Below are 27,553 nucleotides of genomic sequence, written 5' to 3' on the forward strand. Positions count from 1 at the left end.
AGTTGTGCCAACACCAATCACAGCTCTAGATAGTTTATCTCAGTTCTGGGATTAAAGGCAAGTGTCCAAGATCTCCCCGCAGTAGAACACAAACAGGGTATGGTGAGTACAACTGGGCTCATTTTCTTCCCCTGCATCTGCAGAGCCCACTTGGGTATAAGGCCCAGGGAGAGGCTCATCAGCCGCCACACCCCTGTAATGGCCACTGGCAGGAAGGCTTCCTCTCCCCTGTTCTACTTTATATCCTGCAGGAAGCCGGCCACTAAGGAGGATTTAACTGTCTGCCAGAGTGTCTGCTGTTTCTCCTGGGACTAATCTGCCATGAAGTAGATGCAAAGCTTCATTTATCACTTCCAATGAAACATGGAAGAGACAAAACCCCAGCGGATGCTCCCTGCTTCCAGTGTCCAACAGGGCAGGGCTTGTCCCATCAGGGCCTCTAAGGTGCCTGTTTCCCTGAGGGAGGGCCCCTCCTCCCATGTCACAGGGCCATTGCCCCTTGTGCTGGGCCCAGGGCTGTGTGGTCTGGATCAGGCCAGCTGACCTGCTGTGTCCACCAGGGTCCTTCACTTTTAATGAGGTAAAATTCCCATAACATAAAACAGCGACTTTAAAGTGTACAATTCAGTGGCATTTAGTATGTTCACAATGTTGTGCAATCACACTTCTACCTAGTTCCAAGACCCTTTCATCACCCCCAGAGAAGACCCCTGACCCATTAAGCAGTCACTCCATTTCCCCTTCCCCAGCCCTTGGCAACCAATAATCTGCCTTTTCTGGACATTTCCACAATCGTATCATACACATGGAATCATACGATATGCAACCTTCTGTGTCAGGCTTCTTTCACTTAGAATAATATTCTAGAGAGTCATCCACAACGTAGCTGGGATTACTATCTCCTTGCAAGTTTTGGCCCCTGGCCAGTTAGAGCTGTCAAGTCAGAGAGCAGCACAGACAGAGTACAGAGTTGACAGCCAGCCTTTTCTCAGCCTTCTCAGACCCACTAACAAATGGGGGCATCGGAATCATTGCACCTGGAAAAGTTTTCCTTCTGCAACAGGTAGGCGATCCCTGGGGGGAACTTGCCCCCAAACAATGAATCACCCTGAGGAGTGCCACAGCAGATGGCAGGGCCCGAATGTGGACCAGACCCATTCAGGACACCAGAGTCCAGCCCTGGCCAGTCCTGGGAGGTCCAATACTCACAACGAGAAAGGAAAAACCTTAATATTTACATACCTGGACACTTTTGCTAAAGAAAAGCAAACCCAGAAATCTCAAGAACTAAGCAACCCCAAAAGTTTAAACTGTGTTATATTTTAAGTACAACAGATAGTGGGCTGACCTCACTGTGGCATCAGCAAAGGGTGTTACATAAATGACAGAGGGTCAGAATGTTATCAGTTCCTTAGACAGGGGCCCTGAGTTGTCACTATAAATACAACCATTAGATTCTCTGACAAAAAATTCAGTCTCAGTACTAAACACCCATTACCTCCTAGTGGGAATATCAGAAACATGTACCATATATACTGGTATAGTTCTTGCCCTAAATCTTCCCTTCTTTCTTCACTCAATGTCATGGCAACTTCCATCCAACACGAAAACAGCAGGATTTACAACGGGGTTTCTCAACTTCAATCTTCACACTGTTGACATTTTGAGCAAGGTATTTGCCCTGGGGCTGTCCTGTGAATTTTACAATTTTTAGCAGCATCCCTGGCCTCTACCCACTAGGTGCCAGGAGCACCCCTCCCCCAGTTCTGATAGCCAAAAATGTCTCCAGACAGTGCCAAATGTCATCTGAGGGTACAACATCAAGAACCATCCACTTCGAGTCAGGTCAAAGAGGGCAGCTACAGGGAGATTTCTGACTGAGGTTGCATGAGAATTGCAGGTATGGGATTTTGAGCCGTGCTTCCAAAATTAGGTGAATTACAATCAACTCTGAATTTTCCAGGGGCCAATTATTCACATTTCCCCAACCCCTGTGCCCGTATTACCTGCATTCTACCCAATTCCCAGCCACTCACAGGCAGCTGGCATGACGGGAGACAAAAAGAAATCTGGAATCAAGAATGCAGGCTTACAGGAAAATTGGATTATTTTGTTTTGTTTAGACTTAGAGACTTGTGCTTGTTAAATGCATCCTCCTTGCATCTTGCAAAGTTTCAATGCTGCCCAACCTTCCCCCAGCCCCTGGTGGCAGAGGCACTGAAGAAAAGGGACGGGGTCCCCTTCTTCTCGTCTGTGGATGGCGGGAACTCTCTCCTGTTCTCCGTAGAGGAGGGACATTCTAATGCTTCCCCTCTCCCTCCAGAGGCCAATCTCCTTCAGGCAAATAGACAAGGAAAGAGGTCTTCTCTGGGGGACCAGGCCAAACAATATCACAATGTTTGAGGGCACAGAAGAACAACATACACAGAATAAGAGAAAGCGTTGCTTTCATATTACAGTAAATAAACTTTAAAAATCCCCTTAATGTCTCTTTCACTCCAGCCCTTGCTCCTTTTCTTTCCTCCCCTGGACACCAAACTTCTTGCAAGAGTCGTGCTCATTCACTTTGTCCACCCTCATACCTTTCACTCACTCTCCAATCCAGTGCATGAGGCCACCCCACCCCAGGACTCCTTGAAATTGTCTTGCCAAGGTCACCGATGAGTGTCTCTACCTTGTCACTGAATCTAATGACCACCCCTTCATCCTTATCTAGGATATAAAATTCATGAGAACAGGGAATTATGTCTGTCTTGTCGACTTTTATATCCCTAGTACGAGAACAGTGCCCGGCACATAGTAGGTGATCAATACACATATTTGTTGAATGAATGAATGAATGAGTGAGTGAATCCCACCTGACTTCTGCAAGGTATTTCCAATGCTGACCACTCTCTCCCTCTTTGTATCCTTCCCTTGGTTTCTAGAAAGTGACATGCCAGTGGTTTTCCTCCTACCTCCCGGAGGACTCCATCCATCTCAGCCTCTTTATGTTGTCTGTTTCCTTCACTGATCCATGAGCTGCTCTTCAGGGCCCTGCACCAGACCCCTTCTCTTCTCACTCAACAACACTCTTTTCCCAGACTATGTCATGGCTTCAGTCACCACCCAGGGAGGGCAGTACTGTTTGAGCTTCCCTTCATCTTTTCATCATTTGTATCTAGGAACACCTGTTTCATCCTCTGGAGAACTACCCCTTCCCACTCCAGCCTGCCCCAGATATGGCCACATATCTCAGGGTTGGCTTCTCAGAGCCTCACCGGCCCCTAGCCTGAATGAGCAGCTCAGGGATGGTCATGTGGCCCAATACAAGCCAATGCAAGTGTGGCCCAGGATTTGAACGGTTGGTGATGAAACTTCTCTCTTTTCCAATGAGCTTAGAGAAATGGGGATTTGGCCATCTTGCTTCCCTAAGAAGGAGTGCGTCCAAGAGTTCAGCCAGCTCACGAAAAAAAAAAAAAAAAATGCAAAGTGAAGAGAGGAGAAAGAGAGAAAGATCTGGAACTGGAACTCATGACCTCATGTGAGCCCTTAAATTCAGTGATGTTTGAAGGACCCCACCCCAGGAGCTTCCAAGTAAATGACCCAATAAATTTACTTTTTGCTTATGCCATTTTGGGTTGGAGTCTCTCATGGATAACCAACAGCCCCAGCTAGAGCAATGACTGCCACATCTGTAGCACCAGGCCTGATTCAACTCTGAGCATCAGATCCACGTATCCAATTGTCCATGGACATTTTTATGACCTCTGCCAAATGGATAGGCTGCTGGAAACACACTCTCTGAAGCAAAATCTGGTTTGATTAGAAGAGTTCCTCACCATGTACACAACCAACCCGCCATGGTGTGCTCATCCCACTCTTAGATATCTTGCCAACTATAACCCTATTATGAACGTTGACTTCCTCACCGCTATGACTTCACCCCATTGCTAAAATCAGAAACTTGGGATGCTTCCGTGGGGGAAACATATCTCCAAGATGTCTGCCATCAATTCGTTGCCTCCCTGGATATGCATGTCATTCTCAGCTAAGAGGTAGGGCCTATTCCTTCTCTCCCTTTGCATCTGCTCTGGCCTTAGATCCTGCGCCACACACCACCTGCCCCCGCCCCCCCGGCCCCCCGCCAATAGAATGCAGTAGTAGTGATGTTCTGGGACCTCTCAGGCTAGGTCATAATAAACTTCACAACATCTACTGCCACCAAAGAAGCTGGACTATTCTGAAGTGGCTGTGATGGCAGGGAGCCCAAGCTAGCCACAGGAAGAAGCCGTGTAGAGGCAGAGCGCTATGTCAACTAGCCTCCAGCTATTCCACTTTTTTCAGCCCTGGTGCTAGCCATGTGAGTAGAGCAGCCATTCTTGGATGTTCCAGCTCTGGCAAATGCCACTTGAAGAAGAAGCAAGGCTCCAGTTACACGGATTCATTTGAGCTGGCCAGCCATTTTTGTCTTTGATCCACCCCAGTGGAAGCATCAAACATTATGGAGTGGAGACAAACCTTTCCAATGTGCCTGCTCCAATTCATGACCCACGGAATCATGAACATATTAAACAGTTGTTGGTTTACATTATTAGGTGTTGAAGTACCTTGTTATGCAGCAAAGATAACTGAACCACTCAGCTATTTTTTATGTTTGCCAAACCATTCCTGAAATCTATCCAAAACCAAATACTACTCTTTAAGGTCACCCTGGCCAGAAAAATCTCTATTGTAGAATGGAGACAAAGTTATTGATTTGCCTGCCTTGCTCCCTCACCATACCTTGTAGTACTCCAGGGCTCAGCACAGTGACTGGTACTAAGACATCCAGTATGTATCGATGAACGAATGAAAGGAAGGAGGAAGGCCTGAGTGCCACTGCCCTCCATGAAAATGTTCTGTGAGTCCTAGAACTAACCGTCTCTTTGGGACTCTGTAGCAGCAAAGCAGTACTGCAAGTGTTATTATAATAACAGTGACAGAATCCAAGCCTAGTAATCATTAACCATCCCCAGGAGAGCTAGTTAGCTAGCAAAGAAGAAAGCCCCCTCCTCAGGGTTGGGAGCGCTGGTGCCCTGACGGCACTTGGCTTCAAACTGAACTCCCCGCGCCTTCTCACAGAGCTGATCTGTCTATAAAATTGGTGGTTTCTATAGAAACAGAAGCACTGTAGTAAAGCGAAGGGAAATCGTACATTCTGTCAGCGTACGGAGATCAATCCTGTTCTTATATGGGGCCAGGACTCTTTCACGCTTTATTTTTGAGCATCTCAACTTTCATTTCCATCCCAGCCATCTCATCTCATATTTATGAGGCTCTTGCACTAGTAATCTTGTCCCTTCTCACCTAGCTGCCTTTGTTAACTATGACCATGGGCAGAAGTCTGTGGAAACAGCATGGAATCCCTGACATCCCCTCGTGGTGCCAATAGCTCCAAATTCCCAACCTGAGAGGCAGAACTGGGATCCCTGGTGTTCTGGGGTGGCAACCAAGATGGTGGACTGAGACACTACAGAGGGGGGACCACAGCCTTCTACCTAGACATTAGAAAAACCTACTCTGTAATTGGGTACGTGTTTTACATGTCTATACCTTAGCTTTAGACTGTCTCCATGCTCTTAAATATTAATATGTCTGCAATCTCTGTTTTGCACCCCAAAGTGCACGTGGCTTTCTAGCAGGCAAGGAGATAGAGTTTAGCTTGTATTTGAATTGCTCATGCCGCCCCGATCATCTACAGAGAAAATGAGAAAAGGCACAAGTTATATTTTAATATTTTAGATGAAGGTCCAAATTTTAAGGCACATGTTAACTCATGAAAATTATCTGCTTTAATCAAGATTCACTCTTACAATAAGAAATAGTGTGATGTTTTCTTCATCAAAGAGCACTTTTACATCTGACCAAACGGCACTAAACGTATTTTGCCTTTCTCCTGTTCTAACAAATGGCTAGTTGATGAATAGAAATAAAATGATAGATGGATGAGAGAATGAAGGATGGATGGAGGGATGCATGGGTGGGTATGAATCATGGACATGTGGATATATGATAGATGGATGGGCAAACAGGAGATGGATGAATACATGGGTAGATGGATGGGTGGGTAGATGGATGGATGGATGCATGGAGAGGTGGAGGGATGGGTGGACATGAATTATAAATGTGTGGATTGATGATGGATGAGTAGACAAGGGATGAGTGGATGGATGGGCAGATGAATGGGCAGATGGATGGATGGATAGATGGGGGAGGGATAGATGAATGAATAAATAGATGGGTGGGTTGGTAAGTGGGTGGATGGATGGACAATAGAGAAATCACCCATCAGGATAATTTTTCTAAGATGTAAACTTAATCATCCATCCATTTATTCATTTACATTTTTGAGCATCTACTATGTACCAGGCAAGATGTTAAAAGCACTTAGGATTCAGCACTGGATATCGGAGATAAGGTCCCAATCCTTGAGGACCTAAGATTTCAGTATCTTTAAAGCAGTAAATAGATTTAAGGCAATAAGAGTGGGTGCAGGGAGAGGAGTGCATCATCTATCACCATGGTCCAGGTGAGAGTTGATGGTAGCTTGGTCTAGGATAATGGCAGTGGATACAAGGAGGCAGAAACAGACACAGGAGTTATCAGCAGGCCTTGATAGCTGATTGAGTTGCACAGCCCTGAGTCTAAATCTCAGTTCAGCCACTTACACGCTGTGTAAGCCTCAATTTCCTCAGCTATAGATTGTGGATAATTGTACCTATCTCCCAGAGTTGCTATGAGGAATAAATGAGATGAAGTACGTGAAAGAGTCAGACATAGGGCCTGGCCAAGAAAATGTTTTTAACACCAAAAGCCTCCATTTTAGGGAAAGATACCCAAACCCCTGTTTCTTGATCCCAGGCTATGAACTGTGAGGAATATTAAATGCTATTAGGGTTGAACAGTAGTCAGAAGGTCAAGAGAGACTCAAAGGCATAGGAGGGCAGGGTCATGTGGCCATGCAGTGTCCAGCCTACTTCCTCCCCTCTTCCAAGGATGCAACCAGCTGTGTGCCACGAGCCTGCTCCACACCACATCTGAGTCCACATGTCATGCCACCATGGCTAGCCATTAAAACCACTTCAGAAGCCTGGGCCCATCCATCGCAGCGCAATCACCAAAATTGAACTTCCATGGAGCCAGAATCAAAGGGCTGCATAAACTAGTATTGTATCCTCCTCCATCAGAATCATCTTGCCTCTGCATAGCCATTAAGCACAGCCAGAACAAAAATAAGAACAACTAGGCAGAAATCTAGGCAAAACAGTGTAGGAGCAAAAAGCAGGGACACTGGAACAAGTAGACTGCCTAGTTTAAACCTCACTTCTGCCACTTACTAGCTGCATCACCCTGGGCAATCTGCACAACTTCTACGTGCTTCAGTTTCCTTATCTGTCAAATGGGAATAAGTACCTTCTTCTAGACTTATGATGATAACTAAGGTGTGCAAATATGTAATGCAGCTGGAACACCACCTGGAATACAGTAAGCAATATATAAGTGTTTGCTCTAGTTCACTGCCAAGCACTAATATGTTCCAGTTACCTCACTGAGTACACAAAATGGACCACAATGGACTATTCCATTTGGTCCACATGACAATCCTGAGAATGGGTTATAAAGCAGGGGGTCTGGAAATAGATCTACCAGCATCTTGCTTTATGACCTTGGGCAGACAAAGAATCTCTCTGAGACTCTTTTTCTCACCATTAAAATGGGTACAATAGCACTAAGAGCAGGTTCCTAATAAATGAGAGGGTGGATTTGTTTTTTGCATGTACTCTTAAACAAAATCTTAGGCTGGATCAATAGTCCCTTTGCGGGCACAGATCTGACCCCAGCAAAGCCATTACCTCCACTTTCATGCCCTTCAGTTCATGCCTTAAATGGGTTCCTTTCCCACCAGCCTTTCTCCTTCTAACAACACTCTATGCCGCTGCAGAATCTGCAAAGAAAACTGGACCACGCCAACCCAAAGGAAGTTCTGAGGGTGGAGGAAAGGAAACCAAATCTAAACTAAATGACAGCTCCCTTGAGTAGGTATTCTGAGAGTCAGCAGAGAGGCAAGGCCGCATCAAGGTAGGGAGGGTGGAAAGAGTTGTGCCTTCCACCACTGCCAAGGTCTCAGCCAGCAGGTACAGTGAGGCAGGCATGGCCACCCACAGTGTGTAGAAGACTGAGGCTCAGAGATATTAAGAAATGTACCAGAGGTCACACAGCTCAGTAAGTGGTAGAGCTGGGATTCGAAAGCAGATCTCACTCTCCAACTGCCCCTGCCATGGTACCCACCACCGTCCCTAGGTGAATCACACAAGATAAAAGCATAGGTGAGTCTGTAGTTAAGCTCTAACTTGTTGTTCACTTGAAGAAGAGCTCAGATGACCTCTGTTCCCCTGGGGGTGGGGCAGGGGGCAGGGGGACTATCTTCTCATCTTCTCACTTCCACCTGCAGTTAATCCTGTAGAATAGAGTCTACCACACTTCCTGAAGAGCCTCTGGCCCCAGCACTCAGATGAGTCATCCATCTAAAGCTGCCCAGCCCATGGAGAAACTGAGCCCTCTCGTTTATGTAACGGCAGCAGAATTCTACCTTGCCAATTTCTTAAAGTGTCTCCAGGGAAGACCTCAGATGACTGAGCCTGGCTACCGGGGTTTCTCAATGTTGGTATTATTGGCATTTTGGACCAGATTATTCTCTGTTGTAGGGGGCTGTCCAGTGCTTTGTAGGATGCTTAGCAGCATCCTTTCCTCTTTCCACTGGATACCATTAGTACCCCTTTCAGTTGTGACAAGCAAAAATATTCCCAGAATGGCCATATATCCCTAGAAGAGGAAAGTCACCTGAGATTGAGAATCACTGCCCTGGATGGATATATCACGGCCTGGGAGATAATGGACGAGCCTGGGAGATGTCACAGGGGGAGGAGGAACTCTAAGACCTCCCATGGGATGGCTGGACCCTGGTATGGTCACCTGAGCTGAGGGTGGGTCCTTGACTCTGCACACCGTTAGTTCAATCCTGCCAGAGTTGATTGGTCTCAGCGAGACTAACTCAGTAGATCCAACTCGTAAGAGGTTGACGTGTAACTTGTATTCCAGGCTGTTGATTTCCCAGGAGAAACAGACCTTGCAAGCAGATCAGATTTTCCTGTTATCTGGCCAGTGCCTTCTTCTCCGAAGTTTGGGGAGCAAAATCATGATGAGGCTGTGGTTTTGTGAGCAGGACTGGAGGAAAGAGTTGATGGAAGACTTGGGTGAGTGCTCCTGAGCCAAATCTCCCTCCGTTGGTCAGGGAGGACAGCATCCCAGCACCTTTTATCACTTTCTGTCTCCTACAGTTAAGCCATGACCTGGTGATACGTGCAACAGTTTGCCTATCAGACAGCTCTGCCAGCCTGCACGTTCCAGAAAGGCAAGTGCAGCGTGTTATCCACATCTTCAGCAGTAACTGCTACACAGAAGATGCTCAGTCAACGGGGGTGTTTGCTTTTTTTTTTTTTTTACCATTTGCAGTCACCTTCCTAAAAAGGAAAGGTGTGTGGGGAGGGGAGGAAGAAAGGAAGCAAAAGAGATTTCTTGTTGCAGAAGATAAATGGCATAAATTCTAGAGAGGCTACCATATCTCTCTCTAATTTGACCTGAGCTGAGCAATATATCCAGGATTTAAATGATGCTGGTCACTCACTTCTTTCTAGGTCACCTTTGCCCAAGGAGATGTCCTTAGAATCACAGTATTTGGAGAAGATGATGGAAGAGGAGAGGAGAGAAGGGAAAGGAGGAGAGCAGGGAGGGAAAGAAGAAAAGGGCAGGGAGGAGAGGAAGAGGTACAAGGGACAGGAGAAGGTTAAAGAAGGGTAGAAGGAGAAAAGAAAGGAGAAAGAGGGTAGGACGAGGGAGGAGAGGGAGGAGGATTTACACAGAAGCTCATTCCCTATGGACAACATGAGTTTAAGAAACGCCGCATGCTCTATCCCCCTCTTAGCAATGCACAACACACGTTGCCATATCAATATCAATCATATTAATGATCATCATCAACATTTATTGAGCTTTTACTGTATACCAGACACTATTCTACAAGCTTATCTATATTAACACTGTTAATCCTTCCCACGGCCCTGTGAGGCACAGATACATTAAATAACTCGGTTACTCTAGGTTACTGGCCAGTTAGTAAAGTTGCACAGCTGAGAAACACGGCAATTCACAGATCCCACAAGACCCTGCATTAAAAGTCTACAATCCCAGAATTTCCCACACTTGCTTTCTATGTTTGTTGTCACACGCAGCATCTTTTAACAGGCTGTGGAACACATTTGGAAAGCACAGTTCAAAGACAATGTAGGTTTGGCTCACCCTCCTAAGTGCATGCCTAAGACCTCCCAAAAATAAGCCTCAGTTGTCATAAATGAGGGTCATAACCATAATTAGTATGATTGTTAACCCTTATTTATTATAACATTATCCTTTACTTACATTATTGCTCCTTAAGCTTTACAACTTCTTCATGAGTATACTGAGATTACTGTCCCCATTTTCCAGATGCAAAGGCTGAGGCTCAGGAAGACTACCTGACTTTGATCCCCAGCCGGCAAACCACAGTGCAGCCCAGGAACAAATGCTGAGGCAATACATTCTCACGAAGACTTCATTGCAAGGGCAAAGCCAGCATTGCCGGGGCAAAGCCAGGGCAGAAAAAGTGAGGGAAAAGGAGGAAGGAAGGAAGGAAGGGGGATGAACCAATACAAGGCAGTGCATCCCTGGGCCGGCCACAGCTTTGCCAGAAAACACCACCACTTTCTTGGGCACACAGCAGTGTGGAAGCCCTTAGCCTTAGTGCATTCCCTTCCGGGAGAGGGAGGGAGAGGAATTTATCTGCTGCCTTGGTTCCTGGCCCTCTGGTTAAAGCTTTCCCCACCACACAGATGGTTCACGCTGTTGCATGTACAGGTTGTGATACTCAAGCTCCTCCACGCAGTTGCTGGGAAAGCCAGATCCTACCCCACGGCATGGGGTTTTTCTAAGCAGTGTCTGCCCAAACGTGGTGAGACCGTTGGGATGTTATCCCCTCTAAATCTCACATTGAACTGTAATCCCCAATGTTGGAGTTGGGACCTAGTGGGAAGAAATTGGATCATGGGGGTGGGATCCTCATGAATGGTTCAGCACCTCCTTTTGGTACTCTCCTCGCAATAGTGATTGAGTTCTCACAAGATCTGGCTGTTTGAAAGTTTGTGGCACCTCCTCCAACAACTGTCTCTCTTGCTCCTGCTCTAGCCATGTGAGACACCTGCTCCCCCTTCACCTTCTGCCTTGATTGTAAGCTTCCTGATGCCTCCCCAGAAGCCAAGCAGATGCCAACACTATGCTTTCTGAACAGCCTGCAGTGCTATGAGCCAGTTAAATCTCTCTTTTGTGTGTGTGTGAGGTAAATTACCCAGCCTCGTGTACTTCTTTTAGCAATGCAAGAACAGCCTAACACACTTGGGTGCCAAAGACTCTGCAGCTCCCACCTGGAAGGAAAGGACAGAGGAGACTGTGACAAAGTCTCACCTTCTCCCATAGGGGAAATGAGACAGTCAATGTTGTTAGGAGTACGGGTGACAGCAGCAAAGGTCAGGACTATGCACTGGGTAAGAAGTCAAGGCTTGGGGAACAGGTGGGCCAAGCAAATCTAGGAGGCACATAAACTGAGTCCAAGATACCATGCCTTTGAATCCAAAAATGAGTGTTCCTTCATTCAGTGGCAAAAAGCATTCAACTCACCAACCACCCCAGTGCCCAAGTCACCTGGATCTAAACCACCCATTGGAAATGCAGATTTCTGGGCCACACCCAGAACTAAAGGAGCAGCTTCACTGGGGGATCCAACCATGGGGTCTGCATATTTTGAGCAAGCTCTCCAAGTGACTTTTGTGGTCACTAAATTTTAGAAACACCTAGGACAGCATCATAAGCTGCCCTGAGCATGCCTGAACTCCCCAGCTCATTTAATAGGGAAAAATCGAAACCTAGAAATGATTAACTACAGATCAATAAAACAGAACAATGAATCATGGCAAAGGTCGGGTGGCAGTACGCAGCAGTACACAGCAAGCCAATCTAATTAGGGACCCTCATAAACATCACCTGCTCATAAACATTTATAAAAACAGGTTTCCTGCATATGGAAGAGTGTTAAATTTTCATATAGCTGTAGGTAAAGTAAATGTATTTTTAATCTCATTCATTGATTTAATACTGTATTTCTTTTTGAAAGACTGGGAGACTCAGTCTTTGTTTACTGATTTCTGTATCAGAGAAACTGCCTGAGAGAGACCAGAGCATACTTTCTCTCCTCAGGAATAAGGGAAAACTTCTGATTCTTCCACATTAAGACTGCCCCTTGGTTCTCACAGCCCAGGCTGACATCAGATGCTATCTAATAGAGACAAATGACACAGGGTGAGGCAAGGCATGGAAGAGGGGTGTCAGTTCTGCAAGTGAGATGCTGTCACTTGTAAAGATTTTCATTAATAAACCTAATACCTACTGTCGCACTGCACTGTACCCATCTCTGGAAATTTTTTAACAAACTCAGATTTAATTTTCTTTTTCATTAATTAATTTTTTATTCATCTCTTCCATTAGAGCCTAATACCTCCCAATTATGCATTATTAGCTCAGAGGAAAGTTGGTAATTGAGATGGTCCCAGGATTCCAGGAGTGCCCTGCGCAGAATGTCTGCTTTAATTAGATTTCCATTAATTACTTTTTTATCAATTAATATTGGGTACTTTGGGCCCAATACTTGTGATCTCCACATCATGCACTCTTAAATGACACCTCATTTACTGCAGTCAGTCAAGCAAGGGACCCAAAGAGAGTTCAGCAGAGAGAGTGGCAGACAGGCTCTGTGCCTCACATGCAAATGACGTAGCATGCTTGCTTGCAGGGGTGAGTTTCATCACCTAATGTGTACCTCAAGAGGCCAGGCAGGTTAGGAAGGAGACAGAGAGAGGGAGAGGTGGGGTGGGAGAGAGAATGTGGGGGACAAGGAGAGAGGGAGACAGTGAGAGGGAGAGAAGGAGGAAGGGAGAGAGGAGGGAAGGGAAGGGGAGGGGAAGGGAAGGGGACAGCAGGGGAGGGGAGGGGAAGGGAGGAGAGGGGAGGGGAGGGGAAGGGAGGAGAGGGGAGGGGAAGGGAAGAGAGAAGAGCAAAGGAGTAGAGGGAACAGAGAGAGGAGAGGGAAAGGTGGGGATGGGAAGAAGGGAGGAAGGGAGGAGGGGTAAGGAGGAAAGGAGGAGGGGAGGGGAGCAGAAAGGAGAGGATGGGAGGGGAGGGGAAGAAGGAAGCAAGGGAGGAGAGGGAAGGGTGCGGAAAGGAGGAAGGGAGGAAAGGAGGAAGGGAGGGAAGGAGGAAGGGTGCGGAAAGGAGGAAGGGAGGAAAGGAGGAAGGGAGGAAAGGAGGAAGGAGGAAAGGAGGAAGGGAGGAAGGAGGAAGGGAGGAAAGGAGGAAGGGAGGAAAGGAGGAAGGGAGGAGGGGTGGGGAAGAAAGGAGGAGGCAGGGAGGAGGGAGAGAGGAGAAGGGAAGAAAAGGAAGGAAGAAAGGAAACCTACAGACAAACATAGTGTCTGGTCCAACCAAATCATTCACAGATAGATAAATGATGCCCAGAGAGCCAAGTGGCCTCACCAACCCTACACAACACTGGGCTAGAACATTTTTCTCCCCTCCACGTTTTTCCTTGCACCTCCCTCTATCCCTTTACTAGGGGAATACATAATTTATCATCTACACTACGACACTTTTAAGAGAGAAAAGGACTGCTGCTAATAATTAGACTGGGGAACAATAGACAAACCCCAGCACACCAAGATGTATCATCACCCCCAGCACACCAAGATGTATCGTCACCCAACCCATCACCCCTCGGTTGTTAACATATGAACCTCCTCCTGAGACAGACCCACTTTTTCAAGGTGGCAACTCTGCCTCTACAGCCTTAAATCAATATGCATTGATGAATGACAATAATATGATGCAATCTCCACCCTCTGAACTCGCTTAGTATTCCCACTTTCTGTCTTACATTAAATGTTTCAGTTTACCCAGTATCTTTTCCCAACTAATTTATCAACTATTCTTTAATAGAATGTAACTTAATTGTACTCAATACCCTAACCTAATTAGGTTAGCCTAATGGTTAAAAAGTAAAGTGAAACTGGGCTACTTGGGTTTGAACTCGGTGGGGTGTCTTTCGGCAGGTTCATTAAGCTTTCTATGCCAGCGTTCTTCTCTGCAAAATAGTACCTACCTCATAGAGTTCTTATGAAGATTGCAAGAGCTCATGTACATCAAGTGCTGAGAATAGTGCCTGGTTCATAGAAAGTGCCATGTAAGTACTTGCTAAATTAAATCATAATAAAAAGTTAGAGAAACAGTGATGATCAAAAGACATAAATAATTTCTAGCTTTGAACTAAACTGAGTATCTAGAAGTCAAGGAGAAGAAAAGAAAACCAGACGTGATGAGCATAGCCTCCTGTGCTGGGACTGAGATAGGCACTTTGGATGCATCATCTCATTTAATTCACAGAACAACCCTTGAAGATATATGTACTGCTATTATCCCCATTTTACAGATGAGAAAACATAAGTTCAGAGAGATATCATGACAGGCCTCCACCATACAATAAAGCCAAATCCCCTCAAAATCCAGCACAGGTGGGACAACCGGAAAAAAATAAAACAAAACCCCAGGGTTTCAGGCTGACTTTCACTTTCTGCTTGAATCCCCGTTGTTTCTGGTTTCCACTAGCACCCACCCCAAGGGAGTTCCTCGGCTCTGTGTTCTTTGGCTCTGTGAACAGCTGACACCGACTGAAACTTGCAGAAAAATTTCCTAAGTCCTGAGAGGGAGTCCAAGAGAGAACAAGGACAGGAGGGGACTCACTCCTTATCAGGGACCCTATCAGCTCATCCCATCCCATGGCCAGGTTCCTAGAACAACATCACTCTCACCTCCAAGGGCTGGCCCTCTTCTCAGACACCTTGTCCCTTCCACCATCTACTTACAAAGAGTGCCTGGGTTCCTAGGTGACAATGAACAAGTCTGGACCCTGACCACCCAACCTACTTACTAGCTACTAGGAACTCGCTCATACACAGTCACCAACTAGATTACACGTTAATTGCAATAAATATTTTGACTGATTTATTCATCCATTTCTGCTGATACAACAAAATACCTTAGACTGGGTAATTTATCAATAGTAGAAGATTATTTCTCACCGTTCTGAAGGCTGGGAAGTCCAAGATCAAGGTGCTGGCATGTTTGGTGTCTGGTGAGGACCTGGTCTCTGCTGCCAAGATGGCATCTTCTTGCTGTGTCCTCACATGGTGGAAGGGGAGCTGGAGGACCTAACAAGTTCCCTCTAGCCCTTTTATAAAAGCACTAATCCCATTCATGAAGACGGAGCCCTCATGACCTAAGAACCTCCCAAAGGCCCCATCTCATAATACTGTTGCATTGGGGATTAAGTTTCAACATGAATTTTCAAGGGATACAAACCTTAGCAATAGCAAAATATCTCATGTAGTCAGGTTAATAGAAGTACCTTCTCTCCGGGTACGTGTAGTTGCCAGCCTGCATCTGTCACTGTTTCCTCTCCCCCCAGTATCAGGATCACACTATGTACATGCACACACGTACACACACGTATACACACACAGCCCTTAAACAACTGGATTGCCAAACAACCAGCAGGTAATATAAGCAGCAGCTGCCAGAGTGATACAAGGATGTCGTAAACAGCACCAGAGTAGAGAGTAAGAAGCACCCTAAATAATTCATTTCCCTATGTTGGGAGAATATACCCAGACAGGTATAGCTGTTCCCATTTGTATATCACTAAGAATGAAAAACGATAACCAATATGGGGCCTAGGAAGGTATTTTGTAAATTAAATAAGAAGGAAGTATACAGACAATATATATTTTCCAAGATGATTTATTGCATGAAACGCCATTAAATTTCAGACTATGTGCTTTGTGTTCATAAATTCAAGACAACTGGGTGTCCATGAAAAACAATTCTTTAAAAAAAATGAGATAAACAGATAAAAAGAGATCTGGTTTTAAAAGCTAGAAAAAAAATGAAGATAGGTAATTCATGTAAAGAAAAGTCTGTTTGGAATCCAGTTGTTGATAAGAAAATTTTAATGCTGTTAAGGGGCAGAACTGTGGAATCCAGAAGCAGCGCTGTGTAGAACTTTCCAGAAACAAAGAAGAAAAGAAGGTGGTGATAAATATTTCTATGGTGCTCCAAAAACATAAAACCTTATTTTATCCCTCATTCCAAGCAAACCTCCATATTGTGATACTCTTGCTCAGAGATGTTGGATATTTTAGTTATTATGTACAATTGTGTGCTGGTTCAATGAGGAAAATAGGAAGCAAGTCCTTAAAAAGAAAGATTATAGCTACATTTCACTGGAAGGAAGTAGAACGAGCATCCTGGAACAGAGGAAAGGGTTAACGCAATGTTATTCCACGTCACAGACGCTTCATAGAAATGAGCAAAGATGTGGGGGGTGCACTCCTTTGGGGCAGGGGAGGGGAAAAGAAACCAATGCAACTGCCTTCTAAAGGAAGAGCATGTGGGAGGGGGCCCCACACTCACAAGGGAGGGGTACTGTGGTCAGCTGAATGATGGGCCCCTAAAAATAAGTGTCCACATCCTAATCCCCAGAACCTGTGCATATGCTACCTCACACAGCAAAAGGGACCCTGCAGATGTAATGCAGCTAAGGATCTTGAGTGACGAGAGGGGCCTCGATTATCCAGGGGGGCCCAATGTAATCACAAACATCCTTATAAGTGAAGGAGCAGGGCAGAAGGGTCAGAGGAGAAGGCATACTGATGGAAGCAGAGACTAGAATGATGCAAGGCCATGAGCCCAGGAACGCAAGTGGCCTCTAGAAGCCGAAAAAGGCAAGGAAACAGATTCTCCCCTAAAGCCTCCAGAAGGAACGCAGTCCTGCTGTCACCCTGCTGAGTTTAGACTTCTGACCTCCAGAGATATAAGAGAACAAATCTGTGTTGGCTTAAGCCACTAAATTTGTGTTAACTTGTTACAGCGGCAGTAGGAAACTAATACAGGTAATGTATCCAAAAGAAGAGTAGAGATGCAAAATTAAGTCTCAGTTTCTACATCTTCTGCCTAGTTTACAGGGTTGAGACCTTCCTATCATTAGATGAGGCATTAATGTTGAATAACATAATAAATGCAGAAAATCCATAGAGTTCAAAGAACACTGAAACTTTAGCATACTTGGTAAGCCTGTTGTTACAGGTACTGATGCAGACAGAAAGCCCCCAATAATAAAATGACCAGAAAGTAAATTAGAAATATGAAAGACAAAAGAGGTATGTTATATGGATGATGAGAATACCTAAATTTTCTTTTAAAAGCAACTTTACAACAGATTTAAAAATTAGCTACACTGAATGTCCTAAACATCCTGAATAACATTTTTCCAAGCATAAAAAAAGAAAAAACAAGACATTTATATGAATAAACATTTATATAAGTAAATGACTGATTTCAGATTTCTCTACAATACTGGGCTGAAAACGCTAATGATTAAATATCTGCAGGATTTAAAGCACTCTGTTCATTTACGGAAGAAGCAGAAAAATATTTACAAATGTCAAAGGACTCAAAAAGGATGTACAGAAACACTACTACCACCATTTACCTCCTCCCTCTGCCAAGTACTAAAGGAAATGGCCAGGCGCGGTGGCTCACGCCTGTAATCCCAACACTTTGGGAGGCCAAGGTGGGCAGATCACTTGAGGTCAGGAGTTTGAGACCAGCCTGGCCAACATGGTGAAACCCAGTCTCTACTAAAAACAGTACAAAAATGAGCCAGATGTGGTGGCGAGCTACTCAGGACACTGAGGCAGGAGAATCACTTGAACCCAGGAGGCAGTAAGCCGAGATCGCACCACTGCACTCCAGCTTGAGCAACAGAGCCAGATTCTAGATTCTGTCTGGGGGGATGAAAAAAAAAAACTAACCAAATGGGGTCATTTTTAAAAAATAAAAAATGAGTAGTTACATTTTTAAAGGAAGGTAGTAAGTGCCCAAGCAAATTAAATATGAAATTTTCTTAAAAATTGATGCAAATACAGTTATAGAAAGAATATCAATGCTATAAATAGTTCTTTGTAAAAGATATAGAGATATGTTTAAATAATAATTATTAAATTAGAAACATGGATAAAAATCCCATACTTACCATCAACAACTGAGAAAAAGAATAAGGCTTGCATGAAGGTAGGTCAAACTATGCTACCCACCCTACCCTGCACAGGGGAAAGCCAGTAAAATACTTTGTATGTTGAAGACAATTAAAAACAAGTTTTAGGAAAAATTAAATTAGACACATACTTAATGCAGCTAAACGTATCCAAGAGTAAAACCAAAAGCAGGATATAATATGAAAACCTAATTACCCACCACAGAATCAGCAAGCTCTCTAAGGGCCAAACAGCAAATAGTTCAGGCTTTCATGCTACATCCAGTTATTGCTGCTGCCTGTTCTTTATTTCGTTTTGTAAACCTCTAAAAATGTAAATCCACCATTCTTAACCTGTGTGCTGTCAAAAACAGGCAGTAGGTTGCCAGCCCCTGCAACCTACTGCCTGTAGGGAGTTAGGGAGGAAGTCAAATTTAAAAACAAGTATAAGAAACAGAAAGCATTAAGTGAGATAAAAGTCAGACACAATATAATAATTATCATATTAGTATAAATTGCCTCAACTTCTCTAGCAAAAGAAATTGTCTCACAGACTGAGTCAAAACTCAAGTATATCGAAATATTTTCCATAAGATGTGATTTTAAGCAATTAGATTCCCAAAAGATTAAATCTGAAAGCATGGGTGGATTTAATAGGAAAATGTCAATAGGAAAAAAACGCAGATATGCCAATATCCATATCAAAGTTAAATTCAAAGACAAGTCATTAAATAATACCAAAAAAGCTATTTTACATTGATAAAAGGCATAATTCACAAAGAAATATATCAACTATCATGACCTTTTCTGCAGCAAGTAGCAATGCATTGAGATATCGAAAGGAAATTGTTAGAAACCCAGAAATCAACAAAAATACAATAATAGTTTGAGAATTTAACACACCTCCCTTTAAGTCCTGACAGATCAAAAAGGAAAAATTTAAATAAGGAAGTCATGACTAGTAACATTGATTTAAAGACATATATCAAACCTCTCTCCCTACATGGAATGAATTACTTTCCCTGTGCTTTGAGCATTTTTTCCATCGATGATAAAAATAACAATAAGGCCACACAAAACCATCACCAGATAATTTTTAAATGTTTTTATGTTGTATTATCTGACCATGAGGCCAAAGTTTGAACAAAACAAGGATATTTCAGCATTCATAAATCAATTAATAGGTTTAATCCAAAGAGGAACATATTTTAGGTTAAAAGTCATATATCAGTAGATGCCAAACTGTATTTGATTAGAATATCCATTCTTGATTTAAATTCTTAGTAAAATAGTTCAATTATTATTTTAAAGTGATTCTCTACCTACTAAATCCAAGGTTATCAACAGAAAAATTATTGTAATTTATACTCAAATTCAATAAGATATCCAGCATAAAAGTAAATAACTAAACTCACTGCTTTTTCATATAACTCCACCAACCAATTTGGATAAAGCCAGGGAAGAAGACATCCTATTCTACAAACACACACACACACAAAATGCTATAAATACTCATATATAGACAGAGGTGTGATTGCAAATGTTCACAACAGTTCCTCTGGGAAAGCAGGCCTGGATTTATAGTATTTGCTGCTTTCTGTGGCTTAACAAATGCCACAATGACCTATTTCAAAAGACCAACACGTTACCACTGAAGGCGGATATGCAATAAGATACTATTACACAGTGTTTCCAACTTACAGATACATAATAGACAGAAATAACCTCAAGAGTATAGATAATAAACTGGGGTAAAATAATTAGGGAGTCATGAGTTTTGAAAATTACCTTTGTTTTTACATATAGTGTATATAGTTGTAGGTTTCTATAACTTAAGTTTAAGAATGCCTGTGTTTAACAAACACCTCATGGAAATTCTGAAAATTTAATAGTCAGCTCTTATGAGCAGGTACCAGGCTGACTCCAGCAACTCACTGTTTTTAAAAGTCCCCAGTAATCTTAACCAGAAAGATTCAGTACTTGCAAAAATATTACTGAACTTAACTGAGAGCCATAAAACCTCAAAAATACAGGCACATAAAGCTCATGGATGGAAAAACTTAATATGGCACTGATGCTGATTTTCTTTCAATTCATCTATACATTTAAGAAATCCCAAACAATACCCCCATTTTAATTTTCTTTGGGGACAATGGAGAAGGGATCCTGAAAAAGCAATCCTAAATTTGATGCATAAAAATAAACATTCAAAGAATAGCTAGGAAAATTCTACAACAACACTAACATTCAATGAGCTTAAAGCTTTTTGATCTTAAAGCTATCACAAGACTAGAAGGTGCAGAGAAGTGTGGCACTAAACACTGGAGCAGACAGAATCTATGGTCTCAGTCCAGTGGGGTAGAAAACTATCCAGATAGGTCATTCTAGTTCCACATGGTAAGAACCATGATGGAATAGCCAAGAGGAGTTGGGGGAACTGAGAAGCTTGGGAATACCAGAGAAAGGAAGTGACATCTGAATTGATTTGCTTTTTTGGGTCATTTGAACCTTTCATCAAATTGGCTTCCAGAAAGCTTGTACAATTTAAAGTCCCACCACCAGTATATGAAACTATTTTCTAACATGCTTGCCAACACTGGGTATTATACCATTTTTATTTTGTCTTGCCTTGTAACTTAATTAGCATGCCTGCTGTTTAACAAGGCTGGTGATATTTCATAAACTTATCGGTTATTTCTATGGCTATTTTTATAGAAATCCCTCTTTCGTCTGTGTTCCCTCAGTCCCTCCTGCTCTCTTATTACAGCTGTCAATACACTATGTCACACGAGCTGTCACAGCCGCGTGCCCATCCATTTCCCCCAGAACGCTGAAAGTCAGAAGCAGGACTGTCTATTTGGTCACTGCATCTGCGGCAGAAGGTACTGCCCAACTTATAGTAGAAAGTCTGAAAACATACACCCAGTGAACAAGACGGTGGGTTTCAGAGCATCTTCACTTGGGTGTCAAGCGCAATCACACGTGAACCACATCAAACTGGTGCTGCTTCCCCAGCAACAGGGTTCTGCCAACATTATTAACGGCAACTGGGCACAAACAAGGAGAAAAACAAAAATAGAGCAAGGCTGTAGTTCATTCCATTGTACGTGATCATCAGGCAGAGAAAAGTTTGTAAAATTCAAGGAGAAATTTCTTCAGAAAATACATTTTCCTTAAGAGATTGTTTCAATGTACCTGCGGAACTGTCAGAGAAAATTAGATTCTCCGCAAATAACAGTCACTTGAATTTCTACTTTATTTCTAAAGAGTTCCTCCACTGTAACTTCCATTTGTTGTGCTTTTACAACAACTTCTTGGAGAGAGGCATTTGGTCTGGTATTATCTACTCATCAGACTTTGGAAAGGCACTGCGGGGAGGTGATAGGACTCTTCAGCAGATGATGAGTTTATTCAAGTTTGCTGTGGCATTTGTGCAAAAGCCGAGCCCTTCCTCTTACAGCTACTTAAAGACACCCTGAGAACAGGAGCGGCTCCATCCCTTTGGTGGCTGCAGTGGGTTGAGTGGTGGCCCCCAAAAGATATGCCCATCTCCTAATCTCTTGAACATGTGAATCTGACCTTATTTGGAAAACGAGTCTTAGCAGAGGTAGTTAATTTAAGGTATTTAATTCAATTTAATTCATTTAAGGTATGAAGATGAGATCATCCTGGTTTACCACAGTGGGCCCTAAATCCAGTAACAAGTGTCCTTATAAAAAACAGAAGAGGAAAAGACACAGACCCATGGAAAAGAAGGCCAGGCCAGGTGGAGACCAAGGCAGAGAGTGCAATGACGCGGCCACAAAGAATGCTGACAGTCACCAGAAGTTGGAAGAGACAAGGAACTGATTGTCCCTTAGAGCCTCTAAGGACGTGCAGCCCTACTGACACCTTGATTTCAGACTGTGGACTCCAGAACTGTGGGAGAACAAATTTGTGTTGTTTTAAGCCACCAAATGGATGGTAATTTGTTACATTATTGTAACAATGTATAATTATGTATAAGTAATTATAACAATGTATAATAAACAATGTAAAATAAAATATAAAAAATAAACAATGTATAATTATGTATATATAAATAATGTATAATTATGGTAATTTGTTACAGCCCTAGGAACGAAATACAGTGACCAATCACATTCACCAGCCCCCTAATACCTTTGTGGCATTTGTACTCCCCCACCCCAACATGCTGCCTCCTTCCCTCCTAGGCTGTTATTCAAACCACTGCAGCAGCCTCCTCACTGACCTCCCTGACTTCAGCCTTGCCCTCTCCAAGCCCACCCCCCTACCAGATGTCAGGAAGAAATTCCAAAACTCAAACCAAAGGCTGACATGTTCTTGCCCTACACTTCACTCAGTGCTGGCAACCCAATCAGGGACATCAGGATAAAACCCAGGACGTGCAGTCTGTGCTTGTGAATTCCTACCACCTGGCCCCAGCTTGCCTTCCACACCTTATATCTGCCAAGACAAATTCCCCCAAATACCCTCTCCCCTAGCCGGAACTGACCTACACATTCAGCCCCCTGGATCGTGGACAGCTGTCACATGCTATTCCTTTTGCTGGGCAAGCCCTTCCCCGTTTCAAGTCTATGTTCAACTGTTATATCCTTTTTGAGGACTTCCTTTAGCTCTTCCCTCCACCTCTGCTGCCATCCTTAACAGAGCAGAGTTCTCTCCTCTGGCATCCCATTGTCTATAGCCCACTCCTGAGTTACAGCAACAACAGCCACCTGACTCCACTCATCTGTGAACCTGTCCATTTCTCCATTAGCCTATGAGCTCCTTCAGGGCAAGGTTCATCCTTATCTGATTCATCTTTGTATCCCAGAACCCGGCCTAACACCAGGCACACAACAGGGATCCAGTGGAGAGAGAGATAAATGGGTGGGTAGGCGAAGACACAAATGTATGGTTGAACACACAAACTGGTAAAGTTCCAAATGAACTAATCAGTGGACACGTCACTGAGAGACTTCAATGCAGAAGGGTGCCAGGACACAAGAGGAACAGCTGCAAGTTATGAAAATGGGCTCTCAAAGACTGGCATTTCCTGGAGCTTCCGGGCTGATCAATCACTTTCATATGCATCATTCATTTACTCCTCACGAAGACCTGGTGAGGTAAGGAGTTACTATTAGCTCAATGCACAAGGAAGCTGAGGCTTGTGGACATCAGCCAAAGTCCCATAGCCAGTGAATGGCAGGTCAGTGCCCCAGGGCCTAGGTCTGCCTGCCTCTTCGTCCACATCCTGTCATCACAAGCCTGCTCATCTCCAGCCCTCCGATCTGCCCCAGTGGGACCCTCCCGCGTCTCTGCTCTAGTTGTGGAGCCATCAGGCACTTACAGAGAAATGAGTGGTGCTGTGAACATTCGACTCTGTCCATGTGGAATCCACACACACAGTATGCCTGAAAATGACTGACAGGATGGAAACTGACAAGTCATCATCCGCTTCGGGCACCAGCGATGACTGGTTAATGTGAATATTGCGTTGATTTCCGCTAGACAGAAGAAGATGTCACTTGTCGTTAATGGGGTGTCACACGTACACTTGCCTAAAGGAAAATGCTCTTTTGGTGATTGTTGTTCTCAATTTTCCCCTCATTTTATAGCCATAAAAAAGAAAAGATTCAGCAGAAAGGATGAATTCACCTAGGGGTATGATGGGAAGGCATTCTTCTGATTCATTTCCTTCTTTCTTTACCAGAACCACCAAAAGTCACTGAAAAAGCTGGTGCGAGTCAGAAGAGGGGGACCTGGGTTCTAAGAGCAGTCAGGTACTCTGGGTTCCAGATCAGAGCCTCAGAATCCAGCAGTTATGCCCATAAGGTAGCCACAGTCCACCCAGTACCACCAGTCTCTCAGCCAGTTATACTTGCCTCTGCTCAACAATGATGATTTGAACATACATTTACAAATAATAACATAACATTACTGAGCACTTTACTATGCACTGTGGAATGTGCTAGGTAAAGACGTTACCTCCATGTAAGCCATAAAATCAACCCATGGGGCAGGTGCAGATCCACAAACCCTGATTTAAGAATTCTGAATCCTCAAAAGCTTTAAAAACCAAAACATTTTTTCATAAGTTTGGTACAGACTTCTTTGGTGCTAAGATTTGAGTTAAAGTGATACATATTGACTAATAGTTTTTTCTATCTCCTTCTTGCTATTAATATTCATACTTTTTGCTACAAAAATATCAACATGCTTGATTTAAGGGTGCTATCACAGCCTCTGCTGAGGGACGTTATTAATAAATAGGGTACATTTACTATATTGCATTCCTTTAAAAGTTAAATAAATCTAAATCCAAGCACATCTGGCCCCAAGGGCTAACGATAAGAGATTGAGAACCTGTTAAACCCATTATATGGATGAGGAAACAAGCTCAGAAAAGCTAGGAAACTTTCCTGACATTACAGAGCTCAAAAGCAGCAGATGAAGGTTTACATCTAGGCAGCCTTGCTCCAGAGCTGGCCTGGTTAATCAGTGGGCTTTGCTACATTTGACAAATGCCCCTGCTAGCTGGTCTCAGCCTCACCCTCCCAGCGCAGCAGTTCAGTCCCTGTTTGTTCTTGAGCAAGAAGTCAGCATGTGCCTTCTCAGTCGAGGTGCAAGGCAATCCCCAGGGTATCAGGATCATAATTACAATGCTTTACTAAAATAAATCTCAGGATATAGAACTGTGTTTCAAATAAAGAGTCAAACACAACAGTAACATCAGTCTTAGGTAACTACCAGTCAAGGATTCGAAACCAGACTTGCGCTTTTACACTGCGAAGCAAAAAAAGATGACTATTAATTGGCTGATGGTCAGCCAGTATCAAATTATCACATTTTCTCACACTATAGTGGTTATACAGACCCTGGTGCTAGACAGGTTGTGTTGAAATCCTGGGTCAGCCACTCAATAGCTGTGTGACCTTGACAAGTTACATAACCTCTCTGTGCCTCAGTTCCCTTATATAGAACATGGGGGTAATGCTAGCACTCCCTTCACTAGTCATCATGAGGATTCAATGAGATTGTATTGAAAGCATTTGGAATATAGCAAGTCCAATCTTAGCCTCTGCTCCCAGACAGATGATAGACAGATGATTAGGAGGGATAAATAGATGATTTGCTTCACATTTTAACTTCTCTGAAATTGGAGCTTTTCTTACTATTGATGTGTACTTACAATGTTTACATCATTGTTCTCAGAAAGCTGCAACTTAACTAATGGTGCTTCTTTTTCTTTATTGCATCTTAAATACGTGGTAATATGGCAAAATACTTTGGAGGAACTGGATGCATTTTTCCTCTGGTCTCCAGAGAAGAAACTAAGACAACAACAAGTTACAGATTCAAGCTGTGTTCATAATGTGTTTCCACGTGGAGGTCACACTTTCATGTTCACAGGGAGATGAATTCTACCACCAAACACCAGGCTGAATAGGTGTTCCCATTGCAAGAGAAGGGCTGTGCACAATTTTTATTTGCATTTCAAAACCCTAACAAATGGCCACAATCAACTACTACGAATTTCTCCTACTTAGTTTCAGTCTGCACTTCTGTCACCTTTAGGAGAGAGCCAAAGATTTTAACCTTCAAAATTATCAGCAATGCATGTCAGAAAGCATTTCAAAGAAGAGTCAAAGTGCGTGTGGAAACTAATTGCTGTATCGGAAAGGGTTGTTTGAAGAGTTTTTCAGTCTTCAGAGAAGCAAGTCCCTACCCCTTGGGAAAACTAGTCTTCAAACTAAAAGTTTCCCCAAATCATATACCTGAGAAAAATGTTAAAACAGACTTACGCACAAAGGCAAAGAAATAAAACTGTAAGAATAAATAAATCATAAATCAGATGTCTCTCCCCTATTTAAAATCCTCCAACAGATTCCTACTTTCCTTGGAATAAAATGCAATTCCTTGACCACTGCCTTCTGGGCCTCATGTGGTCTGTCCCCTGACCACTTCTCCCATTTCTTTTCATTCTGCGTTCCCCCTCACAAACTGCTCCAAACATACCGGTTTTTGTTGCTGTTGTTGTTGTTGTTTGCTTCAAACACATCAAGTATATTTCTGCTTCAACTACTTTGCGCTTGGTATTCCTCCTTCCTAGAAAGATTCCCTAACTATCCCCCAACTCCCCCACCCAGGGATACCAGGCTCAGTGGCCCAGGATCGCCACCACACAAGGTGACTTAGACCCAAGGTACCTCTTTCTAATTCACACAAAAGAACCATATGGGCTAGAGCAGTCCTGCTTACCTATAATGATTCATTCATTTCTAGAACAAATATTAATTGAGCACCTACTATGAGGTAAGTACTGTTCTGGGCACTGGGATTATAGCCTTGAACAGATAAGACAAGGCCTTTGCATTTTGGAAGCTCACATACTGGTAGGCTGAGGCACACAATGGATGACAATTTAACAATAAGCGAGTAAGCAAAACATCAGAGAGTAACCAGAGTGCACAGACAACCTAACTTGGTTATATGACAGTGACTGAATGGTAGGTAGTCAAAGAAAGCCTCCTAGAGGTAGTGATATTTATCGTGAAATCTAAATGGCAACAAGGAATCATCATAGAATGCCATGCCTCTCCTCCCCAAACCCATTTGCTTGGATTTGGGGAGGGCAGGCATGGCCTTCCATGCAGAGGAAACCCAAGGCGTGCACTCTTGCAAAGGCCCCAAGTAGTGAACAATCTCTTTGCGTTTTAGAAACAAGAAGTTGGAAAGTAATGGCTAGAGAAGAGAAAGGCAAAGATAAGGCCAGACAGGTAGGAAGGAGCCAGATGATGTGAGGCTCTGTAAGTCAGAAGAAAGAATTTGAAGCTGGGTGTGGTGGCTCACGCCTGTAATGCCAACATTTTGGGAGGCCGAGGTGAGCATATAACTTGAGGTGAGAAGTTGCAGACTAGCCTGGCCAACATGGTGAAACCCCGACTCTACTAAAAATACAAAAATTAGCTGCTTGTGATGGCGCACACCTGTAGGTCCCAGCTACTCAGGAGGCTGAGGCATGAGAATCACCTGAATCCAGGAGGCGGAGGTCGCAGTGAGTCGAGATCATGGATCGCGCCCCTGCACTCCAGCCTGGGCAACAGAGTGAGACTCTGTCTCAAAAAAAAAAAAAGAATTTGAGCTTTATTCTAAAGTGAGCTATGAAAACATTTGAGGTTTTAAGCATGGAGGGCCATGAGCTGGCATCTATTTTGGAAAGATCACTCTAACTCAGGGTTCTCA

General features: G+C 43.6%; 1 protein-coding gene across 1 annotated transcript in view; it reads right to left on the reverse strand.

Annotated features, from left to right (window-relative positions):
- Nucleotides 1–27,553, reverse strand: part of LOC117068315 (receptor-type tyrosine-protein phosphatase T-like) — a 337,994-nt gene that overhangs the window by 295,748 nt on the left and 14,693 nt on the right. The gene's annotated exons all lie outside the window — the stretch shown is intronic.

The sequence above is a fragment of the Trachypithecus francoisi genome, unplaced genomic scaffold (assembly GCF_009764315.1).
Source record: "Trachypithecus francoisi isolate TF-2019V2 unplaced genomic scaffold, Tfra_2.0 Lachesis_group21, whole genome shotgun sequence".
Taxonomy (NCBI): domain Eukaryota; kingdom Metazoa; phylum Chordata; class Mammalia; order Primates; family Cercopithecidae; genus Trachypithecus; species Trachypithecus francoisi.